Source organism: Lithobates pipiens, unplaced genomic scaffold (genome assembly GCF_037356315.1).
Source record: "Lithobates pipiens isolate NorthernLeopardFrog02 unplaced genomic scaffold, aLitPip1_a1.2 Scaffold_13, whole genome shotgun sequence".
In the NCBI taxonomy this organism is placed as follows: Eukaryota; Metazoa; Chordata; class Amphibia; order Anura; family Ranidae; genus Lithobates; species Lithobates pipiens.
Window position 1 is genome coordinate 481,364,520 of NW_027507718.1, and position 19,231 is coordinate 481,383,750.

The window sequence follows — 19,231 nt, forward strand, 5'->3', positions numbered from 1 at the left end:
CAATGTTTTGGCTAATCATGGGGTGGTCATAATGTTTTGGCTGTTCATGTTGTGGTTATAATGTTTTGGCTGATCATGGGGTGGATATAATGTTTTGGCTGATCATGTTGTGGTCATAATGTTTTGGCTTATCATACTGTAGTCCTAATGTTCTGGCTGATCATGGGCTTGTCATAATGTTTTGACTGTTAATGGGGTGGTCATAATGTTTTGGCTGATAATGTGGTGGTCATGTTTTGGCTTATTATGGCGTGGTCATAATGTTTTGGCTGATCATGTTGTGGTCATAATGTTTTGGCTGATCATGGGGTGATCATAATGTTTTGGCTGATCATGGGTTGGTCATAGTGTTTTGGCTGATTATGGAGTGGTTATAATTTTGTGGCTGATCATGGGGTGGTCATAACTTTTTGGCTGATCATGTTGTGGTTATAATGTTTTAGCTGATCATGGGGTGGATATAATGTTTTGGCTGATCATGTTGTGGTCATAATGTTTTGGCTAATCATGTTGTGGTTCTAATGTTTTGGCTGATCAAGTTGTGGTCATAATGTTTTTGCTGATCAAGTTGTGGTCATAATGTTTTGGCTGATCATGTTGTGAACATAATGTTTTGGCTGATAATGGGGTGGTTATAATGTTTTGGCTGATCATGTTGTGGTCATAATGTTTTGGCTGATCATGTTGTGGCCATAATGTTTTGGCTGATCATGTTGTGGTCATAATGTTTTGGCTGATCATGTTGTGGACATGATGTTTTGGCTGATCATGGGGTGGTTATAATGTTTTGGCTGATCATGTTGTGGTCATAATGTTTTGGCTGATTATGGCGTGGTCATAATGTTTTGGCTGATCATGTTGTGGTCATAATGTTTTTGCTGATCATGTTGTGGTCATAATGTTTTGGCTGATCATGGGGTGTTCATAATGTTTTGGCTGATCATGTTGTGGTCATAATGTTTTGGTTGATAATGTTGTGGACATAATGTTTTAAATGATCAAGTTGTGGTCATAATGTTTTGGCTGATCATGGGGTGGTCAAAATGTTTTGGCTGATTATATTGTGGTCATAATGTTTTGGCTGATTATGGCGTGGTAATAATGTTTTGGCTGATCATGTTGTGGTCATAATGTTTTGGCTGATCATGTTGCGGTCATAATGTTTTGGCTGATCATGTTGTGGTAATGTTTTGGCTAATCAAGTTGCGGTCATAATGTTTTGGCTGATCAAGTTGCGGTCATAATGTTTTGGCTGATTATGGCGTGGTCATAATGTTTTGGCTGATCATGTTGTGGTCATAATGTTTTTTGGCTGATCATGTTGTGGTCATAATGTTTTGGTTGATCATGTTGTGGACATAATGTTTTAGCTGATCAAGTTGTGGTCATAATGTTTTGGCTGATCATGTCGTGGTCATAATGTTTTGGCTGATTATGGCGTGGTCATAATGTTTTGGCTGATCATGTTGTGGTCATAATGTTTTGGCTAATCAAGTTGCGGTCATAATGTTTTGGCTGATCATGGGGTGGTCATAATGTTTTGGCTGATCATGGGGTGGTCATAATGTTATGGCTGATCCTGCTATGCAAGAACACTTAATAATAAAAGGTGGAGCCAGGCTACCGGCAACAAGTAGAAGAGGCTTGAAAGAGAAACTTAGCAGTGCCTACGGCTGCACCACCCTGAATGAGCCCGCTCTCGTCTCACTTCGGAAGCTAAGCAGGGTGGACCTGGATAGTACCTGAATGGGAGACCGCCTGGGAAAACCAGGTGCTGTAGGCTTTTGCTTTTCTTCCAGCGGGGGTCACTCTTCTCTATGCATCTTTTTACATTCATTTTTACCCAAGCCGCTTTACAAGCCCTCCTGCACACCTAGCTCCTCCAAAATCACCCGTGCCCAGCCCCCACTTTTTATAAGCCCACTTCCCTTTTCTCACCCCTTCTTTCAAAAATACACTTTTTCCTTCTCTCTCTCTCTCTCTCTCTCTCTCTCTCTCTCTCTCTCTCTCTCTCTCTCTCTCTCTCTCTCTCTCTCTCTCTCTCTCTCTCTCTCTCTCTCCTCTCTCCTCTCTCCTCTCTCCTCTCTCCTCTCTCCTCTCTCCTCTCTCCTCTCTCCTCTCTCCTCTCTCCATGCATCCAGTCCCCTAGAACAGCAAAGCATTGGCCAGATGCAACCCCCACCTAGCTAGCCCCCATCCTACATCCCGCTTAGGCTCAGGCATCGCTTGCAGGAGGCCAACATGAACTACGGTATAAATGAATGTAAAAAGAGGCATAGAGGAGAGTGACCCCTGCTGGAAGAAAAAAATCCTACAGCACCTGGCGGTATTTGGAATGTGGCCAGTTCCTAGAATAGGGTGGGTGGGCCGTTTCTGGTAACGTAGGTATAATGCGTGCGCTGCTGAGTTTTTTTTGGATCCAGCCTACCCACCGGTGATATAAATATAGGGGAAGGCTGGGTTTCGGGGGACCAGGCAGCGCCTGCAGGAGGCCAACTAGGGTTGCCATCTCATCCCTTTAAAGCCAAACACATATGAATTACACGGGTTCTGAGGCTAATTAAATGCAGATAAGGCAATAAAGGAGTTTAATTACCACCTTAATCAGCCACAGAATCTGTGTAATTAATATGTGTTTGGATTTAAAGGGAGGAGATGGCAACTCAAATGCCAACATGAACTACTACCTTGTAGAGGTTGTCCTGGGCATCAGTGGTAGTTTGGGTCAGTGTATGGCCATTGTTCATGTTGAACTGTAATGTCCAAGACTTCTCAGTAAAGTTGCGTCAAGTGTTCTAAGCCTGCTCTGAGGTCATTGATAGGAGTGCATCATGCATGTTGGTCTCCAGGCCTATTGAAAAGAACTTGGATGAGTAAGGCACATGTGGGGTATGAAACAACTCTACAGGAAAAGGTCTACCTACTGGGCAAATCAAGCAGTTGCTTGACTGCAGCCAGTGGTGAGGCATGGTGCTTGCTATAGGTGAGGGGTCCTCCGGTAGCCAGGGGGTGTATATGTACTGGCTCCCTCCCCAGCGGTCAGCTTCCAGTAGCTAGCGGAATGGAACCCAGGTTCCAGAGATCCATGGGCTGGCCCCACCTGGTACGAGAGCAAAGGTGTTAACAACTGCAGGCATGAGACCCCGCGCGACATGCACCCTGCTGCTCCTCTTCCTGTAGTGCAAAGCCTTGTCAGCAAAAAGGGTTAAAGTCAGGCCAGGGGAAGCCAGAAAGGAGCCTTTCAAGCCAGTCTGAGTGTGTGTGTGTGAGAGAAGGTGTAGGTAGGAAGAGGTTAAAGAGGGAGCAAAGCAGCAGGAAGCGGGGGGAGGGGTTGAGGAGAGACAACAAAGTGGGGTGTTCTGCGGTGCTTGTGAAAAGGCACAGCTGATTGTAGTAAAGTCAAGGAAAGGCAACTCCCTTCTCATTGGCCTGCCTCTCCATAGGCTATCCCCTCTTCAGTCTATCATGAATGCTGCTGCCAGACTTATCCACTTTACCAGTGGCATAGCGTGAGGGGGTGCAGGGGGCACGAGATTAAGGGGGCTGCCAGTATGCACCTCCACCTAATTTTAAATTCCTGTGTCCTCCGTGCTCCGGCCGCCATGTTCAGTGTCCGGCGCCCTGTGATTGGGCGTATGGGGGTCATGTGAAGCATAAAACTAGCCTGTCTGCGATTTCTGCTGAAGTCCCGCCTCCGAACATGACCCCCCATATGCCCAATCACAGTGCGCTGCGCTGGACACTGAACATGGCAACTAGAGCGCGGGGGAGAGAAGCAATGTGGGCTGCCACTGTCTTCTCCCATCCTCCGGACTGATACAGGCCAGCCAGAGTCAGACAAGAAGGTGAGTGAGAGTGAGCCTCCCTCATGAGAGTCGTGTTACTGGGCGGGAGAGATAGAGAAGGTAGTGTAGTGTAGTATGGTGGTCAGTAAGTGTAGTGTAGTATGGTGGTCAGTGTAGTGGACAGTATAGTGTAGTGGATAGTATAGTGGTCAGTGTATTGTAGTTCTCAGTTTAGTGTAGTGGTCAGTATAGTGTAGTGGACAGTATAGTGGCCAGTGTAGTGTAGTGGACAGTGTATTTCTCAGTGTAGTAGTCAGTATAATGGAAAGTATAGTGGTCAGTGTAGTGGACAGTATAATGGACAATATAGTTGTCAGTGTAGTGTAGTAGACAGTATAGTGCTCACTATAGTGTAGTGGACAGTATAGTGGGCAGTGTAGTGTAGTGGACAGTGTAGTTGTCAGTATAGTGTAGTGGTCAGTATAGTAGACAGCATAGTATAGTGGTCAGTGTCGTTCTCAGTGTAGTGGACAATATAGTATAGTGGTCAGTGTAGTTTAGTGGACAGTATAGTATAGTGGACAGTATAGTATAGTGGTTAGTGTAGTGAACAGTATAGTGGTCAGTGTAGTGTAGTAGTCAATGTAGTGTAGTGGACAGTATAGTATAGTGGTCAGTGTAGTGTAGTGGACAGTGTCGTATAGTGGACAGTGTAGTGTAGTGGACAGTATAGTATAGTGGATACTCTAGTGGACAGTGTAGTGGTCAGTGTAGTGTAGTGGACAGTATAGTATCGTGGTAAGTGTAGTTCTCAGTGTAGTGGACAGTATAGTATAATGGTCAGTGTAGTGTGTAGTGGTCAGTATAGGAAGCGGGTAGATCAGTACTATTGTATTTGAAGGGACTCGGGAAGTGCTTAAAGTCTGCAGGTTATCCACTTGACCACTGGGCATTTCAACCTTAATAACCAGACCAATTTTCAGCTTTCAGTGCTCTCACATTTTGAATGACAATTACTCAGTCATGCAACACTGTACCCATATGAAATTTTTATCAGTTTTTCACACAAATAGAGCTATCTCTTGGTGGTATTTAATCACCGCTGGGTTTTTTATTTTTTGTGCTATGAAAGAAAAAAGACTGAAAATTCTGACAATCACCTTGGGTAGCCCATGTAAGCGAAAGATCTCCCAAGCAAAAATGGAAGCCAGTTCCTTAGAGGTGGGCAACTTCTTAAGTGGAATACAATGACACATCTTTGAGAACCGGTCAACCACCATAAGGATAACAGTGTTGCCTTGGGAGTTGGGCAATTCCACAATGAAATCCATAGACAGGTGAGTCCAGGGCCTCTCTCTATTGGGTAGTAGACATGTGCATTCGTTTTCGTCCGAATGCATTTTCGTCCGAATTTCAGCTATTTTCGTTTTCGTTTTGACAAACGATAACGAAAGCACAAAATCCGAAAAACGAAAGATCCGACATAAATAAATGCTTTATTTTCATTTTCATTGTTACAACAGTTCGATATAGAATAGGAGATTCGACATGACTCTGACAACAATCTGTCTATAGAACCTGTGTTCGAATGTGCCTAACCTTACCTCTATTAGTCCAAGATTATATAGAGAAAATATTCGACAGAGAAAAAAGATTTGACAGAGAGAAAAGATTCTGCAAGTTACTGTCCTAAAAAGTGTTTGGGGACCCGGGTCCTGCCCCAGGGGACATGTATCAATGCAAAAAAAAGTTTTAAAAACGGCAGTTTTTTCGGGAGCAGTGATTTTAATAATGATTAAAGTGAAACAATAAAAGTGTAATATTCCTTTAAATTTCGTAGGGGGGGTTGTCTATAGTATGCCTGTGAAGGGGCGCATGTTTCCCGTGCTTAGAATTGTCCCTGCACAGAGTGTCATTTATGCAGGAAAAAAAGTCCTTTAAAATCACTCGCAGCTATTATGAATTGTCGGCTCCGTAATACAGAGAACACTCATTGAAAGTCATTGATAAAAAAATAAATAAATAAATAAAAAAGCGTGGGGGTCCCCCAAATTCAATTACCAGGCCCTTCAGGTCTGGTATGGATATTAAGGGGAACGCTGCCTCAAATTTAAGAAAAAATTTGACGTGGGGTTCCCCCTAAATATCCATAACCAGACCCTTCAGGTCTGGTATGGATATTAAGGGGAACCCCGCATCAAATTTTAAAAAAAATTGACGTGGGGTTCCCCCTAAAAATCCATACCAGACCCTTTATCCGAGCACGCAACCTGGCAGGCCGCAGGAAAAGAGGGGGGGACGAGAGAGCGGCCCCCCCTTCCCTCCTGAACCGTACCAGGCCACATGCCCTCAACATTAGGAGGATGCTTTGGGGGTCTGTGACCCCTCAAAGCACCTTGTCCCCATGTTGATGAGGACAAGGGCCTCATCCCCACAACCCTGGCCGGTGGTTGTGGAGGTCTGCGGGCGGGGGGCTTATCAGAATCGGGAAGCCCCCTTTAACAAGGGGACCACCAGATCCCAGCCCCCCCCTGTTTGAAATGGTAAGGGGGTACAAAAGTACCCCTACCATTTCACAAAGAAAGTGTAAAAAATGGTTAAATAAAACAAACACACTTTTGAAAAATACCTTTATTAAAAATAAAAAAATAAAAAAAAGATTCCAGCGGTGGTAATCCACTCTTGCTATCCAGCGACGGACGGTCATCTCTCCAGCGATGTCTCATGTCATCCAGCGCAGCGAATACATCCTTCTTCTGTCTCCTCCACGGAGACACTGCAGGCATTCCGGCAGCTGACGTTTCTTATATACGGAGGGCGGGGCCACCCGTCACCTGACCCCGCCCTCCTCTGACGCCAGGGGAAAACCGGGGTTCCCTGTGACGTAGGGGTGACCCGCACCCCTCTGATGTAACACAGGCAGGTATCCGTTACATCAGAGGGGGGCGGGGTCACCCATACATCACGGGGAACCCCGGGTTTCCCCTTGCGTCAGAGGGGGGCGGGGTCAGGTGACGGGTGGCCCCGCCCTCCGTATATAAGAAACGTCAGCCGCCGGAATGCCTGCAGTGTCTCCGTGGAGGAGACAGAAGAAGGATGGAGGATCGCTGCGCTGGATGAGATGAGACATCGCTGGAGAGATGATCGTCCGTCGCTGGATAGCAAGAGTGGATTGCCGCCGCTGGAATCTTTTTTTTTATTTTTTTATTTTTAATAAAGGAATTTTTCAAAAGTGTGTTTGTTTTATTTAACCATTTTTTACACTTTCTTTGTGAAATGGTAGGGGTACCCCCTTACCATTTCAAACAGGGGGGGGCCGGGATCTGGGGGTCCCCTTGTTAAAGGGGGCTTCCAGATTCTGATAAGCCCCCCGCCCGCAGACCTCCACAACCACCGGCCAGGGTTGTGGGGATGAGGCCCTTGTCCTCATCAACATGGGGACAAGGTGCTTTGAGGGGTCACGGACCCCCAAAGCATCCTCCCAATGTTGAGGGCATGTGGCCTGGTACGGTTCAGGAGGGAGGGGGGGCGCTCTCTCGCCCCCCCCTCTTTTCCTGCGGCCTGCCAGGTTGCGTGCTCAGATAAAGGGTCTGGTATGGATTTTTAGGGGGAACCCCACGTCAATTTTTTTTTAAATTTGACGCGGGGTTCCCCTTAATATCCATACCAGACCTGAAGGGTCTGGTTATGGATATTTAGGGGGAACCCCACGTCAAATTTTTTCTTAAATTTGAGGCAGGGTTCCCCTTAATATCCATACCAGACCTGAAGGGCCTGGTAATTGAATTTGGGGGACCCCTACGCTTTTTTTTTTATTTATTTTTTTATCAATGACTTTCAATGAGTGCTCTCTGTATTACGGAGCCGACAATTCATAATAGCTGCTTTTGTGATTTTAAAGGACTTTTTTTCCTGCATAAATGACACTTTGTGCAGGGACAATTCTAAGCACGGGAAACATGCGCCCCTTCACAGGCATACTATAGACAACCCCCCCTACGAAATTTAAAGGAATATTACACTTTTATTGTTTCACTTTAATTATTATTAAAATCACTGCTCCCGAAAAAACGGCCATTTTTAAAACTTTTTTTTGCATTGATACATGTCCCCTGGGGCAGGACCCGGGTCCCCAAACACTTTTTAGGACAGTAACTTGCAAATTAGCCTTTAAAATTAGCACTTTAGATTTTGAACGTTGGAGTCCCATAGACTTTAATAGTGTTCTAAAGTATGCTATATAGCTAGCTCCGTCGAATCTTCTTTATACATTCGACAGACACCATAAGTGTCAGAGAATCACCAGACTTCAACGTCGGCACTTCCCCGTGCGCCTGTGGGGAAGAGCTGCACAACGACGCATGCATATGCGTCTTACGACACAATGTCGTACACGCATGTGCAAGGCTATGCACACGGCTATGGGCCTTACCTGATTGGCCTGACAGTCCTATAAAAGGCATCAATGTGCTCTGTGTCTTTGCTGGTTTGTCTCCTCATCTCACCTGTGTTCCTGTGTTCCTGTGTTCCTGTGTTCCTGTGTTCCTGTGTTCCTGTTCCTGTTGACCACTTCCTGTTGTGACCCGGCTTGTTTGAAGACCACTCTTCTTCTCTCCTGATCTGACCCCTGGCTTGTTTAAACGGACTTTCTGCACTTACCCTTGCTGGCTCACGGACTGATACCTGTGCTTGACCCTCGGCCTGCCTCTGGAATATCCTTTATCTCACGGACTGATACCTGTGCTTGACCCTCGGCCTGTTTCTGGAATATCTCTTGTCTCACGGACTGATACCTGTGCTTGACCCTCGGCCTGCTTCTGGAATATCCTTTGTCTCACGGACTGTACCTGTGTTTGACCCTCGGCCTTCACTCCAGGTATTGGAACCCCTGGCAGGCGTTTACCTCTACCAGTTCCAAGATCTTCTGCACGGGCATCTCTTCCTTCAGTGGACCTGCTGCATTCCAGTCACCTGCTGGCAACCCGTGCCTCTCTGTGCCCTGTACCCGCTGTTCCATCCTCAGGGGTACTGTGCACCCAGCTGCAAGGGAAGCCGCTCTCAGCACTTCGGCTTTGGTGAGTACCTGACAGTACAAACCAGCCATGTCAGAAGCCGACAGGGCTGGCTCACCTTTAGAGGCTCTCTGCCAGCAGGTTGCAGCCCTCACCCAGGCCGTACAGCGACTCCAAGATGGCTACTTCCAGATTGAGGGTCGCCTTCAGCACTTGGCAGTCGCTCCCAGTCTACCAGATTCTTCATCCAGCAGACCTTTTGCTTCGCAAGCCCAAGGCGATGCTACACCTGCGGTAGCCATGACCCTTCCGGAACCCAGGGTCCCTACTCCTGAGCGTTTTTCGGGCAGCCGGAAGAAGTTTAGGTCATTTAAAAACGCATGCCTCCTGTATTTGGCTTTGAAGCCCAGGACCTTCCATTCTGAGTCGGTAAAGGTGGGTTTCATCATTTCCCTGCTATCCGATGAGCCACAGTCCTGGGCCCATAACCTCCTAGAACAGAAGAGCCCCCTTCTTGATTCAGTAGAGACTTTTTTTTGAAGCTATGTCACAACTATATGACGATCCCCAGCGCACTGCTACGGCTGAAGCCATCCTGCATTCCCTTACCCAGGGAAAGAGACCAGTAGAGGACTACATTGTGGAATTTCGGAAATGGTCTGGGGACACTAACTGGAATGAGGCTGCCCTTAAGTATCAGTTCCGTCTGGGCCTGTCTGAGACCTTAAAAGATGAACTAGCCCGAGTAGACACCCCTACATCCCTGGAAGATCTGGTCCAGTTGGCTACCAAACTTGATCGACGTCTACGGGAGCGTCGCTCCGAACGCCTCCAGTCACCTAGACCCATCTGGATGCTACCCCGGGTACCCCCGGTACCCGCACCTGTTCCAGCTCCCACCTCCTCTACTGATGGCGAACCCATGCAGCTGGGCTTGGTCCGGGCTCCACTCACCCCTGACGAGAGACTCCGTCGGCGTCAAGCCAACCTTTGTCTATATTGTGGTGAAGCGGGCCATTTCCTACGCAGCTGCCCTGTGAGACCCAGTAAGTGCCAACCTCGTGTTGCTGTGAAGTCCCAGATTACGGTTTCCACCCGGTCTCACCTTGTCCTCCCGGTTTCATTACAGGTGGCGGAAGAGGAGGTTCGGCTGGGAGCCATCATTGACTCCGGGGCCTGCAGTTGCTTTATGGACATAACCCTAGCTCGGAGCCTGCACGTTCCCCTCTGCTCTAAAAAACAACACCTTCAGATTCATCTGGCCGATGGCTCCCTACCCTGCTCCGGTCCTGTGACCCAGGAAACAGTACCAATCTTGACATCCACAGACTCTGGTCACTGCGAATTTCTTCGCTTTGACGTTATCCACTCTCCTATGTTCCCAATCATTCTGGGTTTCCCTTGGTTACAAGCCCACGACCCACAGATCAACTGGAACAAGAAAGAAGTACTCTTTTCATCTGCCTACTGTTCACAGCACTGTCACCTGCCGACCTCCCACAAGTCCACCTCCTGCCTAACCATACAGACCATACCTGATAACCTGCAACATGTCCCTTCAGCCTATCATAATTTTTTGGACATCTTTGACAAGAAGAAGGCTGATACTCTGCCACCCCATCGGCCCTATGATTGCCCGATAGACTTGCTACCCGGTTCCGAAATTCCATTTGGTCGGATCTTTCCATTATCAGAGACTGAACTAGAAGCCCTACGCTCTTACATAGATGAAAACCTGGAAAAGGGATTCATCCGACCATCCTCTTCTCCAGCTGGTGCAGGCATCTTTTTTGTCGAAAAAAAGGACGGTTCTCTCAGGCCTTGCGTGGACTACAGGGAACTTAATAAAATTACCATTAAGAACAGGTACCCGCTTCCACTCATCCCTGAACTTTTTCAACGCCTAAGAACTGCCAAGATATTTACTAAACTAGATCTTCGGGGAGCATATAACTTAGTCCGAATCCGTGATGGGGATGAGTGGAAGACGGCTTTCAGGTCAAGATTCGGGCATTTTGAATATCTAGTGATGCCCTGCGGGCTCTGCAATGCCCCGGCCACATTCCAGCATCTGGTCAACGATATTTTCCGTGAGTATCTAGACAACTTCGTGATAGTATATCTTGACGATATTTTGATTTTTTCCAACTCCTTAGAACTGCACCGTACTCACGTCAGGAAGGTCCTCCTTGTCCTCAGAGAACATGGGCTCTACCTAAAGGGAGAAAAGTGTGAATTTGAGAGAGACACCATCCAGTTCCTTGGATTTATCATCTCCACAGGAGGAATCTCAATGGATCCAAAGAAGATCAAAGCCATTCAAGAATGGCCGGCACCTTCAGACAAAAGGTCTGTACAGCGATTCGTTGGCTTTGCCAATTTCTATCGCAGGTTCATCCAGGGCTTCTCCACGATTATTTCCCCCATCACCCAACTAACCCGCCAGCAGGTCAAATTTCGATGGTCTCCACAAGCACAGGAAGCCTTCGATGAATTAAAAAGACTCTTTATATCAGCTCCTATCCTCCTACATCCAGATCCAAGCCTTCCCTATGTGTTGGAGGTGGACGCCTCTGAATTCGCATTAGGTGCTATCCTCTCCCAAAGAAGTGGGCCGAAGGCTCTCCTTCATCCAGTTGCCTTCGCCTCTCGGAAACTCAGTCCTCCGGAGAGGAATTACGATGTCGGAGATCGAGAACTTCTTGCTATAAAGTTTGCACTGGAAGAATGGAGGTACCTGCTGGAGGGTGCGTCTCAACCCATCATGATCTTTACAGATCACAGGAACCTGGAGTACCTCAGAGCTGATAAACGCCTCCGACCCCGACAAGCACGCTGGGCTCTCTTTTTCTCCAGGTTCAATTTCCATATCACCTTCCGTCCCGGTTCCAAAAATGGGAAAGCAGACGCACTCTCCCGAATGTTTCCAGAAGCCGAAGAACCACCCGAACCCACAACTATTCTGTCTCCACACAACTTCCTCCAAATTATCCAGCCCGATCTAGAAACTGCCATCAAACAAGCCACTAACCAACTCTCCAAAACTACAGTATCCTCCCTGGAAAGGAAACACGGTTTGCTATGGGCACACAACAAGGTATTCATTCCTCCTTCAGTAAGACCTCAGATTTTGCAAACCTTTCATGACCACAAGATGGCAGGACATTTTGGGATCCAGAAGACTGCCGATCTAATCAGTCGTTCGTACTGGTGGCCGGGTTGGAGAAGGGACTGCAAGAACTATGTCCAATCCTGTATCACTTGCCAGCGTAACAAGGGGGCAAACACCAAGGCCTGGGGACTTTTGAGGTCCTTACCTGTTCCTGAACGCCCGTGGAGAGAGATCTCTATGGATTTTATTGTTGACTTGCCACCTTCTGACCAGTTCACTACAATCCTAGTAGTGGTAGATCGTCTCTCGAAGATGGCACATTTTTTACCTATGTATGGCACCCCTTCTGCTTCAGCTACAGCAAGTATCTTTATCAAGGAAGTCGTGAGGCTACATGGCGTCCCTTTCAACATCGTGTCTGATAGGGGAATCCAATTCACCTCCAAATTTTGGAAAGACCTCTGCAAAGCACTAGAAATCAAGTCCTCACTATCCTCCGCATACCACCCGCAAAGCAACGGGCAAACAGAAAGAACAAATCAGACACTAGAACAATACCTTCGTTGCTTCTGCTCCTGCTCTCAAGACAATTGGTCCTCTCTCCTGCCCTGCGCGGAATTTGCCTATAATAATTCTGTACATTCCGCCACCAACCAAACTCCATTTTGGGCGAACTATGGCTACCACCCTTCTTTCTTGCCAGATTCTGTCCCTGAAGTCTCCGCTCCTGCAGTCCAAGAACGGGTAAAGTCAATTCAGGACAATTTCCTACAGATTCAGGAGGCCATGAAGAAGGCTCAAAGAGACTATGAGGTATACTACAATAGAGGAAGAAGAAGTTGCCCAAGTTTCAAGATCGGGGATAAGGTTTGGCTATCTTCTGCCAACCTGAGATTGCCATACCCGTCATGGAAGCTCGGTCCCAAGTTCATTGGCCCCTTTGCAATCAAAAGGGTGGTAAACCCAGTAGCTTTTGAACTGGCGCTACCTAGTTCGTACAAAATTCACCCGGTGTTCCATGTATCCCTATTAAAACCAGTGATTCCAAGCTCCTTCACCGGTAGACAAGTGGCACCACCTCCACCCGTCCAAGTCGAAGGCGAGGAAGAATTCGAGGTTGAAGCCATAATGGACTGTCGAAAAAGGGGAACACAGACCCAATATCTGGTAAAATAGAAAGGGTATCCCCCTGAAGACAGTTCTTGGGAACCCTCCAGCAACATCCACGCTCCTCGCCTGATACAGGATTTTTACCGGAGACACCCCAAGCTACCAGCCAGATTGGGCATCCAGAGGCTGCCCCTTGGGGGGGGGCACTGTCAGAGAATCACCAGACTTCAACGTCGGCACTTCCCCGTGCGCCTGCGGGGAAGAGCTGCACAACGACGCATGCATATGCGTCGTACGACACAATGTCGTACACGCATGTGCAAGCCTATGCACACGGCTATGGGCCTTACCTGATTGGCCTGACAGTCCTATAAAAGGCATCAATGTGCTCTGTGTCTTTGCTGGTTTGTCTCCTCAGCTCACCTGTGTTCCTGTGTTCCTGTTTCCTGTTCCTGTTGACCACTTCCTGTTGTGACCCGGCTTGTTTGAAGACCACTCTGCTTCTCTCCTGATCTGACCCCTGGCTTGTTTAAACTGACTTTCTGCACTTAGCCTTGCTGGCTCACGGACTGATACCTGTGCTTGACCCTCGGCCTGCCTCTGGAATATCCTTTATCTCACGGACTGATACCTGTGCTTGACCCTCGGCCTGTTTCTGGAATATCTCTTGTCTCACGGACTGATACCTGTGCTTGACCCTCGGCCTGCTTCTGGAATATCCTTTGTCTCACGGACTGTACCTGTGTTTGACCCTCGGCCTTCACTCCAGGTATTGGAACCCCTGGCAGGCGTTTACCTCTACCAGTTCCAAGATCTTCTGCACGGGCATCTCTTCCTTCAGTGGACCTGCTGCATTCCAGTCACCTGCTGGCAACCCGTGCCTCTCTGTGCCCTGTACCCGCTGTTCCATCCTCAGGGGTACTGTGCACCCAGCTGCAAGGGAAGCCGCTCTCAGCACTTCGGCTTTGGTGAGTACCTGACAATAAGCCTTCCAAGACAGATTCGACCGTAATTCATGTGGATTTTCGGACGAATGCAATTTTTGAACGAAAAACGAAATAAATAAAAACGAATTTCGGGAGTAACTAAATAAATTAAGTTTTCGGACGAAAACGAAATTCCGAAACGAAATATTTTACTCTGCACATGTCTATTGGGTATGGGTTGAAGGAGGCCCACTGGAAGGTGTCATGGAATCTTACTCTGAGCACACACGGGACAGGCAGCTACGAAGGCAGTAACATCAGCCCGTAGACTAGGCCACCAGAATTGTTGGGAGATGGCCCAAATGACTTGATTCTTCCCAGGATGGCCAGCAGCCTTGGGAGAATGGTAAGTCTGGAGTACGGCAGTACGGAGACTCTCTGGGACAAAGCAGCGGTCACAAGGTTTATCAGGAGGAGCATGGACCTGAGCAGCAAGAATTTTGTCACCCAAAGGAGAAGTAAGACTGGTGCGAACCATAGCCAAGATACGATCAGGAGGAATCATAGGAACCGTAACCGACTTGGAAGTGCAGGAAAATTGTCGTGACAAGGCATCAGCCCTTAAATTCTTAGTACCGGGTAAGAATGAGACAATGTAATTAAAGCTCGACAAGAAAAGAGCCCATCGTGCCCTTCTGGGAGAGAGTCGCTTAGCCTCAGACAAGAATGTAAGATTCTTATGGTCAGTAAGAATAAGAACGGGCACAGTGGTACCTTCAAGGAGATGTCTCCATTCTTTCAGGGCTAAAATGATCGCCAACAGCTCTCTGTCACCAATCTCATAATTGCCCTCAGCAGGTGACAATTTCTTGGAAAAGTAGCCACACGGATGCATAGCGCTCTCAGAGTTAGGACGTTGAGACAGAAGGGCGCCAACTCCCGTCTCAGAAGCATCAAATTCTAGGATAAAAGGCAATGTAGGATCAGGATGTGCCAACACAGGAGCAGAAACAAAGGCAGCCTTGACAGTCTCAAATGCCTTAATGGACTCCGGAGACCAACTCTGGGGGTTACCGTCCTTTCTGGTCATATCAGTCAGAGGCTTGACCAGAGATGAGAAGTTACGAATAAACTTCCAATAGTAGTTGGCAAAGCCCAGGAAACGCTGCAGAGGACGTAAACCCACGGGTCGATGCCACTGTAGGACTGCCGGCAGTTTCTCTGGGTCCATCGAAAAACCAGCAGTGGAAATGACATAGCCCAGGAATGTAACCTATTCACGACAGAAATTGCACTTCTCCAGTTTACAATAGAGATTGTTCTCTCTTAGTTTCTGAAGTACACAACAGACATCTGTGTGGTGGCTCTCCAGGGACTTGGAAAATATGAGGATATCATTGAGATAAACCACTACACACAATTGCAACAAATCTCGGAGGACATCGTTAATAAAAAGCAGCCACGAGGGCCTCATTGTTCCAAGCAACTTCTGCTGCCAGAGTATGGAATTTAATGGCGTAGTCGGCAACAGTTCTTTTACACTGTTTGATGGACATGAGGCACTTGGCAGCAGAAGCAGAGCATGCGGGAACGTCAAAAACCCATTTAAAGGAGGCCCCAAACTGAGGGTAACTCAAGACAACAGGTTTTTGCGTCTCCCATAGAGGGTTAGCCCAGGCCAAGGTTCTCTCAGAAAGCAAAGATATCACGAAACCTACTTTGCTTCTGTCCGTGGGAAACGCCTGCGGAAGCATTTTGAAGTATATCTCAACCTGATTGAAAAACCCTCTGCATTGAACTGGATCACCCCCAAATCACTGGGGAAGTGGAGCAGAACCAGACATACCTCTAATAGAGGCGTGTGCCTGCACAGAGACTAGCACAGCAGCAGGGATGGCCTGCGACTCAGGTTGTACTGGAGAAGCCACCGTGGGAGATTCCAGGTGAGCCGTGCGATTCAGGAGTGTTTGTAACGCCAAGGCAAACTGATCCATGCGGTGATCTTTCTCATCCAATCTGGAAAAAATATTACCAACAAGTGGATTGACTGTATCTTCTGAATTCATGGCCTTCGCGTACTGTCAGAAACCATGAAACAGACTGAGACAGAAGTACAATCAAATCACACTTGTTTATTAATAAAAATAAAAAGGTAAATATAAAAAAGTGTAGTCAAGCATATCCAGAGTCCTGTAGCCAGATCGGGTAGTCAGCCAGTCCAAAGTTCATTAACCAGATCGGGTAATCAGCCAGGCCGGAAGTCAGGGAACCAAGGAGAGCAACCGCAAGCAGGATAAGAAGCCAGGTGGGATGTCAGCAAGCCAGTGTTGAAACAAACAGCAGGAGATGGTTCCCTGTGATGTGGCCAAGGCAAATGAAAAAGTGAGCAGGAAGGCTTTAAATAGGCAGGTCAGGCGAGCATCATCGGGAACAGCTGGTAACCGTGGATAGAGAAGAGAGCTGGTAATTAGCCGACAGCTGGGCGGCCAGCCCAGAGGAGGAAGGGCTAAGCCAGCCCTGACACAAATATCACCCAAATCGTCCCCTCCGCTCTTCTCAAGACCTCCTACTCTCAAGCTCTCTCTTATCCTCCTCCCATGCTCGTCTCCAGGATTTCTCCAGAGCCTCTCCCATCCTCTGGACCTCGCTACCTCCACTGGTCCAGCTATCCCCTACTCTTGCTACCTTCGGGCGATCCCTGAAAACTCATCTCTTCAGGGAAGCCTCCAACTAATCTCCTACCACTTCCATCAGCTCATTCCCCACAGTTATAACCTTTTGTACCACCTGCCCCACCCTATTAGATTGTAAGCTCTTCTGAGCAGGGCCCTCCTAATCCTCTTGTATTTTATTGTATTATCTCATTTTATATTGTAAAGCGCTGCGTAAATTGTTGGTGCTATATGAGTCCTGACTAATAATAACTAGAAAAGTCTACAATTTCTGGGGAAATTGTGTGACGTGTTCTTGCCTCCACCTATTGGAGTGGGTGGAGTAACTGGGTGGAGTGACTTGAGTAACTGTTGTGTGGTTGGAGTGGCTGGAGTGACTGTGAAAAATGTTAAAAAGCTTAATATTTTAAAAAGTATCAATAGAAGTAAAAAAGTTGAAGTCCCATCATTAGCTGAAAGAGTTGAACACTTTTTTACAAAAATGATTTGTTTTCACAAATGATTTTTTTTCAAAAATGATTATTTTTTTTTAAAAAAATTCAAAAATCATTCAAAAATAATATTTTTTACTTTTTTTCCCCAAAAATTTTTTTTTGAAAATGATTCTTTTCTTGTCAAATTTTTTTTTTCAAAACTGATTTTTTTTCATTATTATTTTTTTTCATGGGGTGGTCATAATATTTTGGCTGATCATGTTGTGGTCATAATGTTTTGGCTGATAATAGGGTGGTCATAATGTGTTGGCTGATCATGTGGTGGTCATAATGTTTTGGCTGATCATGGGGTAGACATAATGTTTTGACTGATTACGGCATGGTTATAATGTTGTGGCTGATCATGGAGGGGGTCACAATGTTTTGGCTAATCATGGGGTGGTCATAATGTTTTGGCTGATCATGGGGTGGTCATAATGTTTTGGCTGATCATGGGGTGGTCATAACGTTTTGGCTGATCATGTTGTGGTTATAATGTTTTGGCTGATCATGGGGTGGATATAATGTTTTGGCTGATCATGTTGTGGTCATAATGTTTTGGCTGATCATACTATGGTCCTAATGTTCTGGCTGATCATGGGCTTGTCATAATGTTTTGACTGTTAATGGGGTGGTCATAATGTTTTGGCTGATAATGTGGTGGTCATAATGTTTTGGCTTATTATGGCGTGGTCATAATGTTTTGGCTGATCAAGTTGCGGTCATAATGTTTTGGCTGATCATGTTGTGGTCATAATGTTTTGGCTAATCAAGTTGCGGTCATAATGTTTTGGCTGATCATGGGGTGGTCATAATGTTTTGGCTGATCATGGGGTGGTCATAATGTTTTGGCTGATCATGGGGTGGTCATAATGTTTTGGCTGATCATGGGGTGGTCATAATGTTTTGGCTGATTATGGCGTGGTCATAATGTTTTGGCTGATCATGTTGTGGTCATAATGTTTTGGCTGATCATGTTGTGGTCATAATGTTTTGGCTGATCATGGGGTGGTCATAATGTTTTGGCTGATCAAGTTGTGGTCATAATGTTTTGGCTGATCATGGGGTGGTCATAATGTTTTGGCTGATCATGTTGTGGTCATAATGTTTTGGCTGATCATGTTGTGGTCATAATGTTTTGGCTAATCAAGTTGCGGTCATAATGTTTTGGCTGATCATGGGGTGGTCATAATGTTTTGGCTGATCATGGGGTGGTCATAATGTTATGGCTGATCCTGCTATGCAAGAACACTTAATAATAAAAGGTGGAGCCAGGCTACCGGCAACAAGTAGAAGAGGCTTGAAAGAGAACCTTAGCAGCGCCTACGGATGCACCACCCTGAATGAGCCCGCTCTCGTCTCACTTCGGAAGCTAAGCAGGGTGGACCTGGATAGTACCTGAATGGGAGACCGCCTGGGAAAACCAGGTGCTGTAGGCTTTTGCTTTTCTTCCACCAGGGGTCACTCTTCTCTATGCATCTTTTTACATTCATTTTTACCCAAGCCGCTTTACAAGCCCTCCTGCACACCTAGCTCCTCCAAAATCACCCGTGCCCAGCCCCCACTTTTTATAAGCCCACTTCCCTTTTCTCACCCCTTCTTTCAAAAATACACGTTTTCCTTCTCTCTCTCTCTCTCTTTCTCTCTCTACCACCCTCCCTCAGGAGCTTGCCATGCATCCAGTCCCCTAGAACAGCAAAGCATTGGCCAGATGCAACCCCCACCTAGCTAACCCCCATCCTACATCCCGCTTAGGCTCAGGCATGGCTTGCAGGAGGCCAACATGAACTACAGTATAAATGAATGTAAAAAGAGGCATAGAGGAGAGTGACCCCTGCTGGAAGAAAAAATCCTACAGCACCTGGTATTCCCAGGCGGTATTTGGATTGTGGCCAGTTCCTAGAATAGGGTGGGTGGGCCGTTTCTGGTAACGTAGGTGTAATGCGTGCGCTGCTGATTTTTTTTTGGATCCAGCCTACCCACCGGTGATATAAATATAGGGGAAGGCTGGGTTTCGGGGGACCAGGCAGCGCCTGCAGGAGGCCAACTAGGGTTGCCATCTCATCCCTTTAAAGCCAAACACATATGAATTACACGGGTTCTGAGGCTAATTAAATGCAGATAAGGCAATAAAGGAGTTT

The 19,231-nt window shown here is 47.0% G+C and overlaps 1 pseudogene; it reads left to right on the forward strand.

The window, feature by feature from the left end:
• The first annotated feature begins 1,665 nt into the window (after positions 1-1,665).
• Positions 1,666-1,783, forward strand: LOC143979813 (5S ribosomal RNA; annotated as a pseudogene).
• The last annotated feature ends 17,448 nt before the right edge of the window (positions 1,784-19,231 follow it).